This window comes from Melitaea cinxia, chromosome 27, assembly GCF_905220565.1.
Source record: "Melitaea cinxia chromosome 27, ilMelCinx1.1, whole genome shotgun sequence".
Classification (NCBI taxonomy): Eukaryota; Metazoa; Arthropoda; class Insecta; order Lepidoptera; family Nymphalidae; genus Melitaea; species Melitaea cinxia.
The window spans coordinates 10,714,856-10,733,039 of record NC_059420.1 but is presented as its reverse complement, the minus strand read 5'-3'; the positions used below and the strand labels follow the sequence as shown (position 1 = coordinate 10,733,039).

At 34.1% G+C, this 18,184-nt stretch overlaps 1 protein-coding gene across 1 annotated transcript in view; it reads right to left on the bottom strand.

Annotated features, from left to right (window-relative positions):
- LOC123667017 (serine/threonine-protein kinase 10) overlaps window positions 1–16,988 on the bottom strand; it is a 67,608-nt gene extending 50,620 nt beyond the window's left edge. The window contains exon 1 of the mRNA XM_045601026.1: window positions 16,771–16,988. The gene's annotated coding sequence lies outside the window, so the exon portion shown is untranslated. The remainder of the gene's footprint in view (window positions 1–16,770) is intronic.
- Window positions 16,989–18,184: the final 1,196 nt, after the last annotated feature.

The following is an 18,184-nucleotide window of genomic DNA, read 5'->3' as shown; positions in this document are numbered from 1 at the left end:
AAATTTGAAAATGCAATCAGCGATATAAAAAAAGACAATGGAAACCGGTAAAACAGATAGATATACTTGCATTTCGTAAGGCTACCGAGCCGAGTTGAAATATTTGCGCTAGTGATGTAACCGAACAGTTCCAAACGATATTATTTGCAAACTATTTGTAAAGAGAAAATAGAAATTAAAACAAAAATGATATCATACTGTCAAGAAATTAATATATTAAAAAAAGACTATGAGGCGGATGTTAGCTCACTGCGGTCTGAGATTGGAAATTTAAAGCATAGTTTAGAAATATTAACATCTAAATACAGTACTGCTCAGAAAGAAATTGCTGAACACATATCTGCCATGGATGACCTGGTGAAACTTGGCAACAATAACCTCGAGCGTTTTGACTCTTTTATTAATTATCATAATTGCGAATGCCACCTTTCAGCCTCCGGTCCAACAGGGCAGATAGATACTAGCTTAACTAGTGAATCCCTTACTCGGCCTGCGGGGACTCACACCGACCCCAAATATTATAATGTACAACTACCTGTACATTCCATATCTATTCCTGAGGAAAAAAATAAAATAAAAATTTACAGTGATGAGTTAGGAAAAGGTATGGGAGTATTGTTGAGTGATTTTTGTGTGGGCCAGTGAGTAATCAATCATTGCATGCCCGGAGCCACTTATAATCAAATAGTAAATAGCATTTTGAGTGAGGCTCACTGTCCCAACACAACTATTATTTTATTAATTGGGAGAAGGGGTAATGTAAACAAACACCTAATGGAAAACATTTTAAATAGATTGAATCAGTTAAATATAAATAAAATTTTATTGTTTACACTACCTTATTTAGCTAAATTGCCACAGGAAAATAGGTTAAGATATGACATTAATAATCTAATGCACACAATAACTACTTGTAAGTATTTAAATGTAAATATTAAAAAAAGTAACAAAATTGATGTTATTGACATAAATAATTTATGGAACAATAATAATTATATGTTGACATATAGTAGGCTGAGCCTACCATTTTTCTTTAAACGACAGATAACATCTGTGCTATCATATTATATACAAACTGACATAGCCAATAATCTGGTTACTTTGATATCTGCTCATATTGAGCAAAACTGTAATATGACATTTTCTGACGTGGAATCCGTTCCAAATAATAATTTAAATTAATTATTAAGACAACAGAGGAAACCTCTAGCATATTAATAATCCATGACATTAAATCAGATAAATGTCATAATAATTTGGTAAGGAAAGCCCACAGTTGTAAAAATTTATATACTGTAAACCTGGTGCACCAAAATATACAGGGCATGCTAGGTAAAGATCTTGAACTGGAGTTATTTATGAATGGTGAAAATATCAATATTTTATGTTTAACAGAACACTGGCTCTCTATTTCCCAGTCCATATTTAACTTCAGCGGTCACCAGGTAGCTAGTATGTTCAACAGAGAAAAAGCTATACGCGGTGGCTCTTTAATAATTGTAAGTAAACTTTTTAAATATAAAGAACGTAAAGACATTGTGAGCCTCTCTGTTGAGCAAACTATTGAATTAGCCTGCGTAGAGCTTGAGCACTTCATTGTTGTATGCGTATACAGACCTCCTAGTGGGTTATATGAGTACTTTGAGAAAGTATTGGAAGAAGTTTTGTTAAAATCAAATAATTCTAATAAGGCTATTGTTGTATGTGGGGATTTTAATATTGATTTATTAGATAATTCTAATATAAGTGTGAGATTTAAGTCTATGCTTCTATCATATAACCTACATAACTTATTTACTGAACCCACTAGAATCACTGCTACTAGTGCTACATGTATTGACAACATATTTACAAACTGTAAACCTTATTCTAAAGCTATTATTAATAAGTTAAGCTCAGACCATTGTGGCCAGTTAGCTTCCTTTTCTTATTCTTTAAATGTCAACAAAAATATTTTAAAAAAGACCTTTGTACCTATAAGTGCTACACGTATGGAGAAGTTTAGAGGTAGTATTGTGGCAAAACTTCCTTATTTATCATACATTAATGACCCTAACTACTTATATAACTCTTTATTTAAATTAGTAAAAACTGAATTTTCTACAATATTTACTTCAAAAACAGTCAATTCAGGGGGTCTCTTGACATTTGGTGAATGGGCAACTACTGGCATATATAAGAGCAGGCAAAGGCTTTATGAATTGTACAGTGAAAAAGCCTATAATCATAGTGTATCGTTTGCTTCTTTTATAAGTGCCTACTCAAAAATGTTTAGAAGAGTATGTTCCATGGCAAAATCCTTGTATATTAAAGACAAAATAAGAAATGCGCATAATAAAATTAAAATGACATGGAACATAATTGCTTGTGAAAGTGGAAGAGTCACAGATCGCAGCTTCGATTTTAAGTTAAATGTCAATGATAAATTTGTTACCTCAGACCGAGAAGTTGCATCTGAGTTTGAAAAATTTTTCACTGACATTCCGCTTTCAACAACGCAATCACTTAATTCGTCTCCAGGCATTGCCGAATTTTTGCTAAAGAAAAACGTTAAAGAATGTAATGTAATATTTACATTTAAACCTGTAAACCCCAAAGATATAATAATAGCCTTCAGAAGCCTGGACGTCAAGAAAACAGCTGATCTATGGGGTTTATCTGTAAAAGTCGTTGGTTCGATAATTGATGTTGTCGCACCTCATCTAGCTACTATATTTAATGGCTGTATAGAACATGGTGTGTTTCCTGATCTAATGAAACACAGTAAAGTAATTCCTATTTTTAAATCAGGCAGTACCCTAGATCCTAATAATTTCAGACCAATTTCAGTACTCCCAACATTTAGTAAAATTTTTGAAAAAATCATCCTCGGGCAAATGTTATCGCATTTTAATGCACACAATCTACTACATAAGAAACAGTTTGGTTTTACAAAAGGTCGCTCCACAACAGATGCTAGTGTTGAGCTAATTAGAAATATTTTTGAGGCATGGGAGAGGTCGCAGGATGCTCTTGGGATATTCTGTGACTTATCCAAGGCCTTTGATTGTGTGCACCATGAGACGTTGATCAGGAAACTGCATCATTATGGGATTAGAGATAGGGCACTCAGCCTCCTGAATTCCTATTTGAATAATAGAATACAGAGGGTTGATGTAAATGGTAAGAGATCTCCTGGGGCTCCTCTGGATATGGGGGTTCCACAGGGCTCTATCCTTGGCCCATTTCTCTTCCTTATTTACATAAATGATTTGCCATTTTTTGTACAGGACAAGCATGAGATAGTATTGTTCGCTGATGACACTTCACTTATTTTTAAGGTGAAACGTAATTTACTTATGTACGACGATGTAAACGATGCTCTCTCAAAGGTTGTCTACTGGTTTGATTCAAATAATTTATTATTAAATAACAAAAAAACAAAATTAATAAAATTCACGACACCTAATGTTAAACTTGTTGATAATGGTGTAGAATTGGGAGGAGAGATGTTAAAACCGGTGGAGTCCACTAAATTCCTAGGCATCACTATAGATTCGAAATTGCGGTGGGATCTTCATGTTGAGGGGATAGCGAATAGGCTCAGCTCTGCAGCGTTCGCGGTTAAAAAAATTAGACTTATTACTGACGTAGATACAGCTCGCGTAGTATATTTTAGTTATTTCCATAGCATTATGTCATATGGAATCTTATTATGGGGAAATGCAGCTACTGTCAATACTATTTTTGTCCTGCAGAAAAGAGCTATTCGTGCAATTTATAGTTTAGGCCCTAGAGTATCATTAAGAGATAAGTTTAAAGAAATAAAAATATTGACTGTTGCTTCTCAATATGTGTACGAAAATGTTATGTATGTTCATAAAAATATACACGAATTTCCCAGGAATTGCGACATGCATAGCATTAATACTAGGAACAAACATAAACTTGTAGTGCCTGTAACTCGCTTACGCCGAGTCAGTAATTCCTTTTATGGACAATGTATACGCTTATACAACAGGCTCCCAGAAAACGTTCAAAAAGCTTCTATTGCTAAATTTAAAAAAATTGTGAAAAAACGATTGTGTAGTAAAGGATATTATTCGATTAATGATTTTCTAGAAGACAGTACGCCTTGGGAATGATGTGATCGCTTCCAGGCTATTTCAACTTATAAAATTATTGTTCAATTCGATTTGCTTTGGGAAAAAAAACATTACTGTAAAAAAAAATGATATTAGTCCCGCTGAGTTTCTTCCGCCAGTTCTTCTCAGGTCAGAGGCTTCTTCTTTCCGAACTGGTAGTAGACTCATGACGTTCAGTAAGAAATTGTAATAATTTTATGCTGAATAAAATATTTTGAATTTGAATTTGAATTTGAAACATATCGATAGGGATGACCTTTGCGAAAAACTAATATTATGTTAAATACTAGCTGTGACTCTTTCGCTTTCAGTTTCATTCGCTTAATTCGTCGGAGTAAAAAGTATCTTATGTCTTATTCTGGGTCTCCAGCTATCTAAGAACAAAGTTTCTTTACAATCAGTTTAGGACTTTCTGCGAAGGTGTAACATCAAACATCAATCATCAGTTCATAACAAATTTCGTTCTAAAACCATTCGGTACATTAGGCGTGATGCGACAAGTGTTTTATGCATATTGTCATCCTCTACTGATCATAGACTACTTTCCAAAATTTGTTTTAAAATACTAAATACTTAAAAATACTCTTCAGGGGGGGGGGGGAGATTGGGATTGGGTCGGCAACGCGCTTTCGATGCTTCTGGTGTTGCAAGCGTCTAATAAGCTACGGTAAAAAACCTTTAAAGCACAAAATTGGTTCTGTTACTCTTTTAACACACAATTATTTTTATGTTATGTCCTATATACAGAGTTAGAATTAGAGGCTAGCGATAAGATCTCTATTGTAGATCTTTATTTGTTACAACTATATCTTTCTTTGTGTGTAAAATAGAATATTATTATTATTTATCATCGCATCGGTTTGTGAAATGACTTGTGCACAAGATTCCTATGTGTGTAATCATGCACCTTACACGTATATACAGGCTGCCTTTAGAATGTCTAATAAATATAGTATGTGATCAATTCAGCATTTTTTTTCTATATTTAGCAGTCAGCATGACGTGATAAGAAATGTTTACTACCGCTGGAATTTCTTTTTATTCGTATCGCAGGGGAACCCATTTACAAGTGATATCCAGGACGCCCGGGCAGTCCTAGACCGTATGTCGGTCTCAGCACTTGGGGGTGCAATACCGACCAAACCCCTACGTGGAGCCTTCAGCCGCTTTAATTGGTCTGACAGTCTACCATAAGCTTTATCAGCAATTGGTAAATTTAAGCAATTTAAATTATTAGTCACGCAACTGTGACTTATCAATAAACTATCTATAAAAAAATTCTAAACGTTATTTTTATTCGAAAAAACATAAGAGATCATAATATATCGATATAATAAGGTACCTAGCTTCTGCTCGCAACTTCGTCGGCGTGGAATAGGAAAAATTCTGTCTTACATGACGTTTGCGACTTTTACTGTTAACGCAGCTCACGCAGCGGAAGCTCTCAAAATGAAAAAATAACCCTGATTTTTGAAACATTCTTCATTGGTACTCCGCTGATATTGGTCTTAGCGTGTAATATATTAATATATATATATATATATATATATATATATATATATATAAAATAATTGTTCAAATTGGACCAGTAGTTCATGATATTACCGCGTTCAAGCAAACAAACTCTTTAGCTTTATAATATTATAGTATAGATTCTAGCATCCAATAAAAAAAGCAAACATTACAAAAAACCTTTGATCGCACCAAAATAGACTTTACGACGCATTAACACATATAAAAGAGTCACGAGAGACTTAGAAATATTTCTAATCATAAATCGTTCTATTCCGAGCCCGCTGTAAGTGCGTCGCTCGTCTAACTGTTCACCGGACGCGTCGCGGTGCACGTGATACACGCGTACACATATAAAACTGTAGTTTACGTTTATTTATATATATATATATATATAAAACGTATTATTCAGTTTGCAGTTATAAAATAATTAATAAATTAAAAGTAGCCTAAGTTACTCCTTACTATATCAGCTGCAATGAAAGTCTCATCGAAATCGGTCCAGCCGTTTCAGAGATTAGCCGGAGCAAACAGACAGACAGAAAAAATTGTAAAAAATGTTATTTTGGTAAATGTACCGTGTATTTAGTCAAAAGCGGTTATTTTATTATTACAAACAGACACTCCAATTTTATTTATTTGTATAGTTTGTCTGTATGTCCTTTATACAATCGTAAACTATGCATTCGATCATGTCATGATTATCAGCCAAGTGTTGTGCATGAGCCCACAAAGGTTGCTGAGTTGGTACGACCAAACAAAAAAAAAGCGTCGCAACGCGCGCAGGGTACAGCTAGTAAATAATAAAACTTAATAGCTCAAATTTTCAAAAATCGTTTCTCCTTTACAGTTTAGACAGATTGCCGATACTTACAATATATTTTTGAAATTGTTGATTTATTGAATTTCTCATCTATACTTATATTATAAAGAGGTAATGTTTCTAACTTTGTTTGTTTGTAAGGGGTAATCTTAGCAAATACTGATCCGATCGTGAAAATTCTTTCACTAACAGAAAGCTACACTATTCAGGAGTGACATAGGCTATATTTTTTACTGAACAAAAAATTCAGTGAAAAATCTTACATATCAAATTCTCGTGTCACAATGTTAGTTACAATACTCCTCCGAAACGACTGGACTGTTTTTATGAAATTTTGTGTGCATATCGGATAGGCCTGGGAATCGGCCAACATCTATTTTACATACAACCAAGTTATACGAGGGGGGGGGGGGTTAAAGGAGTTGGTCATAAGTAGCTGACCGCTGACTGAAATATAATTACAGTTTTATAGCGAGTAAAATCCAAATAGCTCGAGCGGGTGCATCGTTCCATAGCTTAATTGGCTAGAGCGCCGACACGGTAAGTCGGAGACGCGGGTTCGAACCCCGCTGGAGCGGTCAATTTTTGATATGATATTCAAAAATGTTTAGAAATCCAAATAGTGTTTGAAAGTTATTAAACTTCTGCCATCTTTCGTGACTAATAAGCAAGCGTTTCTACCGAGTATATTTTTAAAAATTCCACCCCCCGGAGTATAATGCATTTATTTTTTACCTTTTTATAGACGAAAAAAGTCGCAGACAACAGCTTGTAAGTTGTAACCATTGAGATGAACACGCGTGAAATTATACTAGTTATCTAGTCAGGTACATGAGTATACTCGTAAATGTCAATGTTATTGACGTGTATTTGCATAACTATTTATTTATAATATTGTAAAATAATTATATTTGTTTTAAAATCTAATATATAAAATTTTCGTGTCGCGGTGCTTGTAGTTAAACTCCTCCGAAACGGCTTGATCGATTCTCATGAAATTTTGTGTGCATATCGGGTAGTTTGAGAATCGAACAACATCTATTTTTCATACCCCTAAGTTATAGGGGGGGGGGGGGGGGGGTATTGAGAAGGTTAATAAAACATATGGCAAAACAAAGTTTGCGGGGTCAGATTCAGTTTTAAATTTCATTTTTCATATTACCGTTTGATTATTGCATGTTGCACCTTTAAAAACAAGTACAATTAATCTTTCTTATCTCTTTCATCTAGTTACCTATGTAAAATATTTCTTTTTGTAATGTGTTGTAATTTCTGTTGGTAATCCTAATCTATATAAATATAGTTGCTAAGCGCATAACTCGAGGATGACTCGACCGATTCGGCTATTTTTTTTGTACGTTCCTTAAGGCCTTAAACGGTTTTAATATATATATAAAAAAAAAAAAATACAATTAACTTTTGACAAAACGAAGTCTGTCCGGGCAGCTAGTAAATAAATCAATAAATAAATAAATCATCATCAATTTTACGTAGTAAGATGTATTTGTTTAGATATAAATTAACTACATCGGGCACGCACCACACATTCAGATGTTGTATTTGTTAATTAGTGTACTATGACGTCTCAGCTAACACTTTAATTTTACTCACAACGATAAATCAATCTGTCTCTCTCGCACGCGGACGATTATACAAGCGTGAACAAAGATAGCCGATGTTTCGTTTAGACTATTAGAAAATTTAGTGACATTTTGTAGTTATCTTTTTGAAGTAAAACATCTTTACGCACGCTTGACTTGGAGAGTAAGCTGGCGAATGCGTGACGAGAGCGTTACAAAAAGTGTGATCGGGCGAGGCGAACGGAAGTTGAGAAAGTAAATTAGTGAAGATAGAAAGAGAGAGAGAGAGAGTTACGTTTTCTAAGTTTTACTTCAATCGTGTGGTCTAGGCACATTCGTTTTTTAGTTACATTGATCTATTTTTCAGTTCAGCCTATCGTAGTCCACTGCTGGACATATACTGTCTGTCCTCTCCAAGCTGGCGCCAAAAATCTCGGTTCTGCGCTTGCGAAAATCACGGAAAACCGTTAAATATATTATTATTTTTTTAATGTTAATAGTTTTGATTTTTATAGCAAGTTTAAAATATATTCGCGTGAGTGTGTACTATGAATTAGCCAACTTTCGACAACTGACCTACACGTGTGAACCTTGCGAGTTTAAATAAAACCTTGCTATGAAATGTAAACTATTGAGTAATACTTGCAAGAATATATTAATTTTATAAAACACTAGTCGACTCGAGCCCACTTCGGGCGTTAATATTTTTGTGATGCATACATATAGTAAAGTTTTGATCTGGCTCGTATTTCTCCGACCTGATTTACATATCATTGCAGCCTATACAGTCCACTGCTGGACATAGGCCTCCACAAGTTTACGCCAAAAATAACGTGAACTCATGTGTTTTGCCCATAGTCACCACGCTGGGCAGGCGGGTTGGTGACCGCAGGGCTGGCTTTGTCGCCGCGAAGACGCTGCTGCCCGTCTTCGGCCTGTGTATTTCAAAGCCAGCAGTTGGATGGTTATCCCACCACCGGTCGGCTTTTTAAGTTCCTAGGTGGTAGTGAAACTGTGATATCCCTTAGCCGCCTCTTACGACACCCACGGGAAGAGAGGGGGTAGCTAAATTCTTTAGTACCGTAGCCACACAGTACAGATTTACATATACTATTATTTATTACAGATTTTTTGTTCAATAACAATAAAATATATATAGCCTATATCACTCCCGAATAGTGTAGCTTTCTGTTTAGTGAAAGAATTTTCGTGATCCGATCAGTATTTGCGAAGATTACCCCCTACATACAAACAAAGTTAGAAACTTTACCTCTTTATAATATTAGTATAGAAGTATAGATTTACTGACGCGATAGACGTGATCCTTCAAACTATAAAACATTCGAAGTTAAAATAATCGTTACTTCTTTTGGAATTTTTAAATCTTCTAAGTAATCGACTTTTCTGGGTAACTGAGTAAACTTTCTACAAAGTAATAAAAATTTAAACAAATAAAAAGTCATTTTTAACCCCCCTTTATAGGAATCACTTTGTTGTCCGTCTCTGTCAAGACCCTTTTTCTCAGAAACGTGTGGAAGTATCAAGCTGGAAACCATATCAAATACTCAGGTCTACTGTCCCTTGGAGCTGTGAAAAAATCAAGCTTCTAAGCCAACGTCATCAAAAGATACAGCCATAATGCTGCAAATTTTTGACACTTACAATGAAATCAAAACCTACAGGATCCTGCCCGTGAACTCAGAATGATGAAATTTGGTACGATGCAACGTCTTATATTACAGATAAAGTAAATATAGTAAAAATATTTCTAATAAAATTTGATAACTGATAAAATTTCTAGATTACATTTAATATAACAAACCATTAGTATAATTTAACTGCGGTAAGTTTTATCTGCAACGTGTACCTGTGTATTACCGCATACACGTGGCCGTGTGGTTAATGCAGTATGCAGTATATTTGCAGTCATACGTAATAATGACACGATATTTAAACGAAGATATAATTTGTTTGATTTTTAAGAAAAATACTTAAGTCGCTGTACCAGAAATATGTCATTTAAAAATAATAATAATTTCTTATAGGACTGATATTACAGTTAATTGTATGAATGGGTAAAAATTGAAAATATTGCATTGATTTTGATGCAACATGATAGGACTATAGTTTCATTTAGAAATATATGTTATACTATAAAATATCACGCTGTGGCTGATATTAGCAACGGAAATAAAATGTTATCCGCCTGTTTCATACGAAATAATTGTATTCGCTCGTAAACGAAAAAAAAAAAAAAAAAAAACAATTTTAATTACATTGACAAGTAATGCAAAGTACAGGTAGACGAAAAAGTAGTCAAGTAAATACGCGTTATCGAAGATTAGTCAAAAAGTAGACATTGGATCTCGGTCCAATTTAAACGGGACCACAAGTCAAGCATAAACTTTTGATTGAAATAAAATAAGAATCATCAAAATCGGTACAATAAGTGAAAAATTATGCGGTATAATACAACGTAGGTCGACGAAAAAATATTCAAGTGAATATCTACGCAATATTAGATAGGTATAACTCGAAAAGTACAGAAACCTCCTCGTTTTTGGAAGTCGGTTAACAAGGTTAGCTCTATATAGCAACGCATCCAATGGACAACTAAACTAAGACCGTTTCGCGACGTGTTATATCTTTAGCAAATAAAATTTTATTTATAAAAACGAAAATATCTTAGACGTAATATCGCTTTAGCTCTTTAAGCAATGACATAATATGCGTGTAATGACTGTGTATTACACGATTGTGCAATATAAAGAGAGTTGTGTGTTAAACGTATAAGTGCTTACTTTATATGATGTGAATATTTTTTTTTATACAAACCTTATCCATAAAGTAAAAAAAAAAATAATTCGCTTCTGTCGTGCGGAAGTTATACGCTTATATACATCGCGGCGATTACCGTAGTTTATAGACGCCTGCAACACCAGAAGCATTGCAAGCGCGTTGCCGATCTTACCCCAAATTATCCCCAGGAGCTCTGGTCACCTTACTCACCACTGCACTAACTGGACACTGCTTAAGAATAGTAATATTTAGCTGTAATCTTCTGTAAAGTCAAGGTACTTCGAGGACATTTCCTGCTGAGCCCTACCTCAGTTACGCTTACGCTTCAGCAAAAATTATAATCATTTTAAAAATTATGAAGAGCAAACCTAGTGTAGATAATACATTATTTCGCATACTTTTCGTTTTATAAGCTAAAAACGCTAAAATGAATTACATAAATAGAACGGAAAATTAATAAAAGAACCAAATCCAAACTGACAACATTTTAGTAATATTGAAACATCCATAATTACTTACAGACAAACTCTTCCAGCAAATTGGATTGGGGGGAACGAGGCATCAACGTCAACGGTGAATTCATCTCTCACCTTCGTTTCGCCGACGATATTGTCATCTTTGTGAAGACGCTGCATGAGTTAGGCCAAATGCTGGCCGGCCTAAACGAGTTCTCCCGACGTGTCGGTCTCTGTATGAACTTGGATAAGACGAAAGTTATGTTTAACAACCAAGTCATACCGATACCGGTATCGGTCGATGGTACCCTTCTCGAAGTTGTTCAGGATTATATTTACCTAGGCCATACTATCCAACTAGGCCGCAACAACTTCGAGAAGGAGGCCGATAGGAGGATTCGGGTGGGCTGGGCGGCGTTTGGCAGACTCCGTCGAGTCTTTACTTCGAAGATTCCGCAATGCTTGAAGACTAAAGTTTTCGAGGAATGCGTCCTGCCTGTGTTAACATACGGAGCCGAGACGTGGACACTGACGAAGGGACTGGTCCACAAGTTTAAAGTCGCTCAACGTGCAATGGAACGGGCTATGCTTGGGGTCTCTCTCAAAGACAGGATTAGAAATGAGACTATCCGCGAGAGAACGAAAGTAACCGACATAGCCCACAGAATTAGCAAGTTGAAGTGGCAGTGGGCTGGTCATCTGTGTCGCAGGACCGATGGCCGTTGGAGTAGACGGGTCCTAGAGTGGAGACCGCGTCTTGGCAAACGCAGTGTGGGACGTCCTCCGGGACGTTGGACCGACGATCTACGTAAGATTGCCGGTGTAGGCTGGATGAGGATTGCGGAAGACCGGGATGTGTGGCGCGAACTTGGGGAGGCCTATGTCCAGCAGTGGACTGCGATAGGCTGAATTGAAACTCTTCTAGCACAATATTACTAAAATACCTATTATTATACACAAAAATATAGACATAAAGATAAAAAATACCGAAAAGGGTATACTAAGGCGATTTTATTGAACATAGCGTGTAATATTTTGTTAAACAACTGATTTTTTATATACATTTCATTTTCAGTTATCACGGTCAAACTCATTAAATTTTAACTAATTATTTTAAATTCAGATAAAACGGGAACACTAATTGAATAAATTTAAACATATTCAATAAAAAAACACTGATAGCGGTTTACAAACAGGATATTTTTATCAATAAAATATGATTCACTTGTTACTTTGTCTGTCCGATCACATATTTGTGGATATAAAAATAACACCAGGGAATAAATACTATTCTAACTCACAGGTTTTATCTGTGTATAATGACATATTCAATTAATGATGCCTCCTTTTTTTAAAAAAGTTTTTTTTTAAAGGATGATTTAATTTTCTTATACAGATAAGTTTAAAAACATTTACATATTTACGATTGACGCCGCGTTGGCGCAACGGTTACAGCCATGGATTGTACCTGTTACGTTGGCGGTTGCGGGTTCGATCCCCGCACGTGACAAACATTTGTATTGGCCATACAGGTGTTTGCCGTGGTCTGGGTATTTGTGCAGTTCTTGTGGGTCTCCCCACCGTGCCTCGGAGAGCACGTTAAGTCGTCGATCCCGGTTGTTATCACGTACACCTGATAGCGATCGTTACTCATAGTAGGGAATATATCCGCCAACCCGCATTGGAGCAGCGTGGTGGATTAAGCTCTGATACTTCTCCTACATGGGGAAAGAGGCCTATGCCCAGTAGTGGGATATTACAGGTAGAAGCATACACATTTAAAACAAAAATTTACAAAATAGTTTTAGTAACTTACTAAAGAATATATTGAGACATAAATGGGAGGTACCTATAATTATAAAGCTCAAAAGTTTGTTTGTTTGTTTAATCGCGCTAATTATAGGAACTACTGGTTTAAATTGAAAAACTCTTTTTGTATTGGATAACCCATTAACCAATATTAAAATGTGATGTTTTTTTTTCTAACATACTAATATTGGTTGTGTTTGTTTTTTAGACGAATAAGTGGTGTGAAGCAAACCGTACATAACCTTGTAGTATCACAACGCTAATCTTACGAGCAGAGTCTTCAAAGTAATTGATGGAAAACACTCTGACTTTGGCAATTCCTATGGGAGTCCAATTATAAAAGAAGAAGAAGACGAACCCATTAACCGAGGAAGGCTAGGCGCTATTTTTCTCCTCAAATTAACGCATTTGAAACATTCATAGCATACAGCGAGTTCTCTTATAAACACGAAATAAGAGAGACGCTTCTCAAGAAAATATGTTAATGGTGGCTATATTAGTGAATGAACTTTTTTTTTTAATTTACTGGCCACAGCAGCTGACAGTTGTAGTAATATAACATTAAAATATTTGCAGGTTCTTTTCTCCTAAAAACAAGAGGTGTAACAGTAAACAAAACCATATTACGAACCTAATCATATCTTGTGTCTAAGCTACTTTTAACTGACTAATTTTCTTCAATGTATGTATACTTTACGATTATTTTAAGTAACAAATTAGTGAAATATATAATACAATATATATAATACAACGGTATCAAAACATATTTAAAACCATGTGTATTTATAAAAACTTAAGATTCAAAAGTATATAAATAATTATGTAGACTGAAATTTTTATTTTAAAACCACTCAGGGTCTAGGAAATTATTATCTAGAATGTCTACTAATTATCTATCCAATTAGCCTTCGAAGCCTAATTGGATAAGTCATACACTACATACTAAGAGCCAGTTTCACCAATTATTATGGATAGTTTATCCTGCACATAGGTCACAAATAGACCTGTTTCTCTTCAATAAACAAACTAAAACTTTTAAATTCATATTTGTGAATAAATATAGTGGAATTAGATGATAAAAAGGACAATATACCAAATTTATCTGTTGGATAACATCATCCGTTAAATAGCATTATCTACAAGTGGTAAAACAGGGCCTGAGCCTCATAAATTATTACTTAAATTTCTCAAGAAACACTTTTAAAGAAGGGAAAAATTATCATAAAGTCATATATAATAATTATATAGTACAAAAACTGACACACCGTTATCTTTTATCTAGGCATCCTAAAGTTATTGATAGTGTCATGATAACACGAGAAGTTTTTATCAAAATATATACTGATAAAGACAGATCTTAAGAATATTATTCACATCTGCATATGGAAATTATCATGATTTTTAAAACTGAAATTTTGCATGCATATTTATGAGTCTCTTTTACGAATTAAATTTTTTAATACTGTTGACAGCCTGCCCTATCTGATTGGCTGATTAAATATTACATTTAAATTTATTTTAAAAGGTTATTTTTAATGTAATTATAAAGTAATAAACATTTTTTTTTTGTTCAACACAATATGCATATATTTCCCATGTAATTAAATAATATTTCTTGCAATATAATTATGTAATGATTAATTTTTTTTATTTACATACGCTCCAACCCGTAATAGCCCACTACTGGGCATAGGCCTCTTTCCCCATGTAGGAGAAGGATCAGAGCTTAATCCACCACGCTGCTCCAATGCAGGTTGGCGGATATATTCCCTACTATGAGTAACGATCGCTATCAGGTGTACATGATAACAACCGGGACCGACGGCTTAACGTGCTCTCCGAGGCACGGTGGGGAGACCCACAAGGACTGCACAAACACCCAGACCACGGCAAACATCTGTATGGCCAATACAAATATTTGTCATGTGCAGGGATCGAACCCGCAACCGCCAGCGCAACAGGTACAATCCATGGCTGTGACCGTTGCGCCAACGCGGCGTCATTTCTGTCGGCGTTTATTTACATAATTGTAATAAAATTTTAGATTATTACTATATTAACATATTGTAACTATAGAGGTACATAAACTACAAAAAACCTGTATGTCTTTACATATATATACTAAAATTGAGAAAGAGTTGTGTTAACATAGCTAAATGTAACAAACAAATGTACCTTATGTACAAAGAAACAAGCAATAATAATACATATGTATATAATAGCGGTATAGGCTGGATGAGGTTTGCAGAAAACCGGGATGTCTGGCACAAACTTGCGAAGGCCTAATAGGCTGAACTAACTAACTAAATAATACCGTTGAACTATAATTATGTGGCTTGTGTCAATTAAATACTTGGCCAAAAATAAATTATTTGTAAATATAATACAAATATAGGTTTCAAATCCTATAAAGAAATATCTTTATAGAAACCTAATTTAGCCTCAATCAGTATCAGCCTCGATCAGTAATCAATAAACATTATGTCAACTATAAATCTTTGTAAATCTATATATTAATATGTGAAGCAAAAACTTTGTACCCCTTTTTACAAAAATTGTGCAGACGGCGGAGTATGAAATTTTGTACACTTATAGTTAACACAGAGAAGGAGTGCAGTATGTTAAATTTTTTTTAATCATGCATAAAAATATATCAAATAAATGAAAAAAAAATTACACACACTACAACGTATTTGAGACACACAAACATACACATATTTGTTGATTGTCAGTCTGTAGTCAATTCGAAAAATTTGAAAAAGGTTCTTTATTTCCATTATTTTTTAGTTTTCTTTAATTTAAATCTTTAATTATGGTTAAATTTTGGCCTCTGGGCGACCACTAGTATAGTTTAATATATGTCAAATAGATGAACATATTTATGGAACACAAAAATAATATCAATTCCTTTGACATAAGAGATTAAAGATAAATTCCTTTTGATAACACTATCTGCATACACTCATAACACACTTAAGAGAATTTATATGATTTTCTATTATACTTTACAGTTTTAGAATAAATACATTACAATTTCCTTCTAATTGTGTTCATTAGCATGGAATGTTGGTTGACCGGTGTTTGTTAAATTGTATAATTAACATCATTGACACAAATTATACTTTTTTTATCGCGATAACCGCGAAATTTTCTAATAACTTTTAAAATATCTATTTGGTAACAAGTGTACATAATTTTAAAGGAAACTTAACATAGTTTACCTTAAGAGAAAATTTATATTATTTTTTGTCCATTGACACACATGAGAGCAATTCAAAAAGTGAAAATGCACAAAAATATAGCATTATTTCTTCAAGAGCCTAGAGAAATTGCTCGGGTCGCGCCTAATTCAATTAGTCTAGAGTGGGTTGCCGACGACATACGGTACGACGTGAGGCCTGACTAGCTACGCCGTTGATGGCACGACATGAATGATATGAAAAGTGAAGATATGACCCAGCCTCGCCTACTAGTCGCGTCCTCGACAAAAAAAAAACCTGTTCATCTGACTCACCTACTGAACTAAAGAACGCAGTTTCCGGACTGCATCAAAATATCTATCGATAACTTTAATGTGTATTTTAGAGTATTTTCGATTACAATAGTCTCACAGCCTTTAATTAGCGCATTAACCGTTTAAAATATTCGATGAGTGAAAGGGGACATACCTTGCGGAAACTTTGGAATGATGAATTGTAATTCCAGATGGTACGGTGTAAATAAATTATCACAAAAACACTGAATATCCGTTCACAAAATAGTTTTAGCACAAACAAAAAGTTAATCCACAATATTTTCTATTACTATCCAGTGTGCGGCGGATAAAATAATGTACTATCCCGTGAAAGACGCCATTTTGATTTCGTCAACTAACGATCATAGACAATAAAATGTAGAATAAAATTATGTTAGATTAAAATGTCACGTTATTAGAAAATTTGATCAGAAGTATAAAACAGTCTTGATGTCGATAAAAATTATAATTTTTGAAGTAAAACTTCTTTCGTTTTTTGCCCTGGGGAGTAAGTTGGCGAATGCGTGACGAGAGCGTTACGAAAAGTGTGATTGGGCAAGGCGAATGGAAGTTGAGAGAGAGATATAAGTTAGTGAAGATAGAAAGTTTCAGTGAAGTCTTCAGTCGTGTAGTCTAAAGCACCTCGTTTTTTAGTTTTAATACAATTGATATTCGTTTATTTTCAATTGAAATACAATACTTTTGAAAAATAAACCAACACCATTAGAAATTAGGTGTAAGAAGTATTTGAATTGTAAAGTTTATTCAAAAAACAAGGTTATTTATTTAAAAAAAAATAATTATTTATCATCAAAATCTCCATTTTTATTTCTATATAAGTGGTAACAAAAGCAAGAATTATCCATAGCTTAATTTGATTTAGCAACAGTCAACAGAAGCATCATTTCATTATATAAATGATTTATATGATACTTAGGGCCTGTTTCACCAGTTGTGGAAAATGCTGTTTGACGGATGACAGTATCCAACAGTAAAAGGTTTTTGATTCATTATTCTTTTTACCATAAAATTCTACTATTTTTTATGATGTATTTCAATTCGCGTAATTATAATCTTAATTATGCAGTTTGTTAATTGAGGAGAAACGGATCAATTGATTGATTGATTGATTGATTGGTTTAATGGCTTTCAGTTGTGCCAGAGAAGCAAAGTTGATTCCGCCAATGTCACGTAGAGTGGAGAACACACGTAGGAGATTGATTCTTAGTCCGAGAAATTGATTGATCGGTGCAGTTGAGATAACAGTCTCAATTTAATTTTGAAAACAGGTGAAATAGTCAGACTTATCAAAGTCTATTTGTATCGTCATCCGTCAAATAAAGCTACAACACAAGGTCTTACTATTGCAATAATTAAACATTAAACCATTTTTCTTTTAATTAATACGCTTTAAATATATTGCGATTGTTATAATTAAATATTTAGTCCTTGGCCTTAATATATTAGTGACATTATAACAAAAAAGTAATGTTTTTTCTTTTAAGATATAGAAAAGAATATATTTTAATAACTAAATCGTTTTTTCTTTATTTTAATACTAGCTGCTG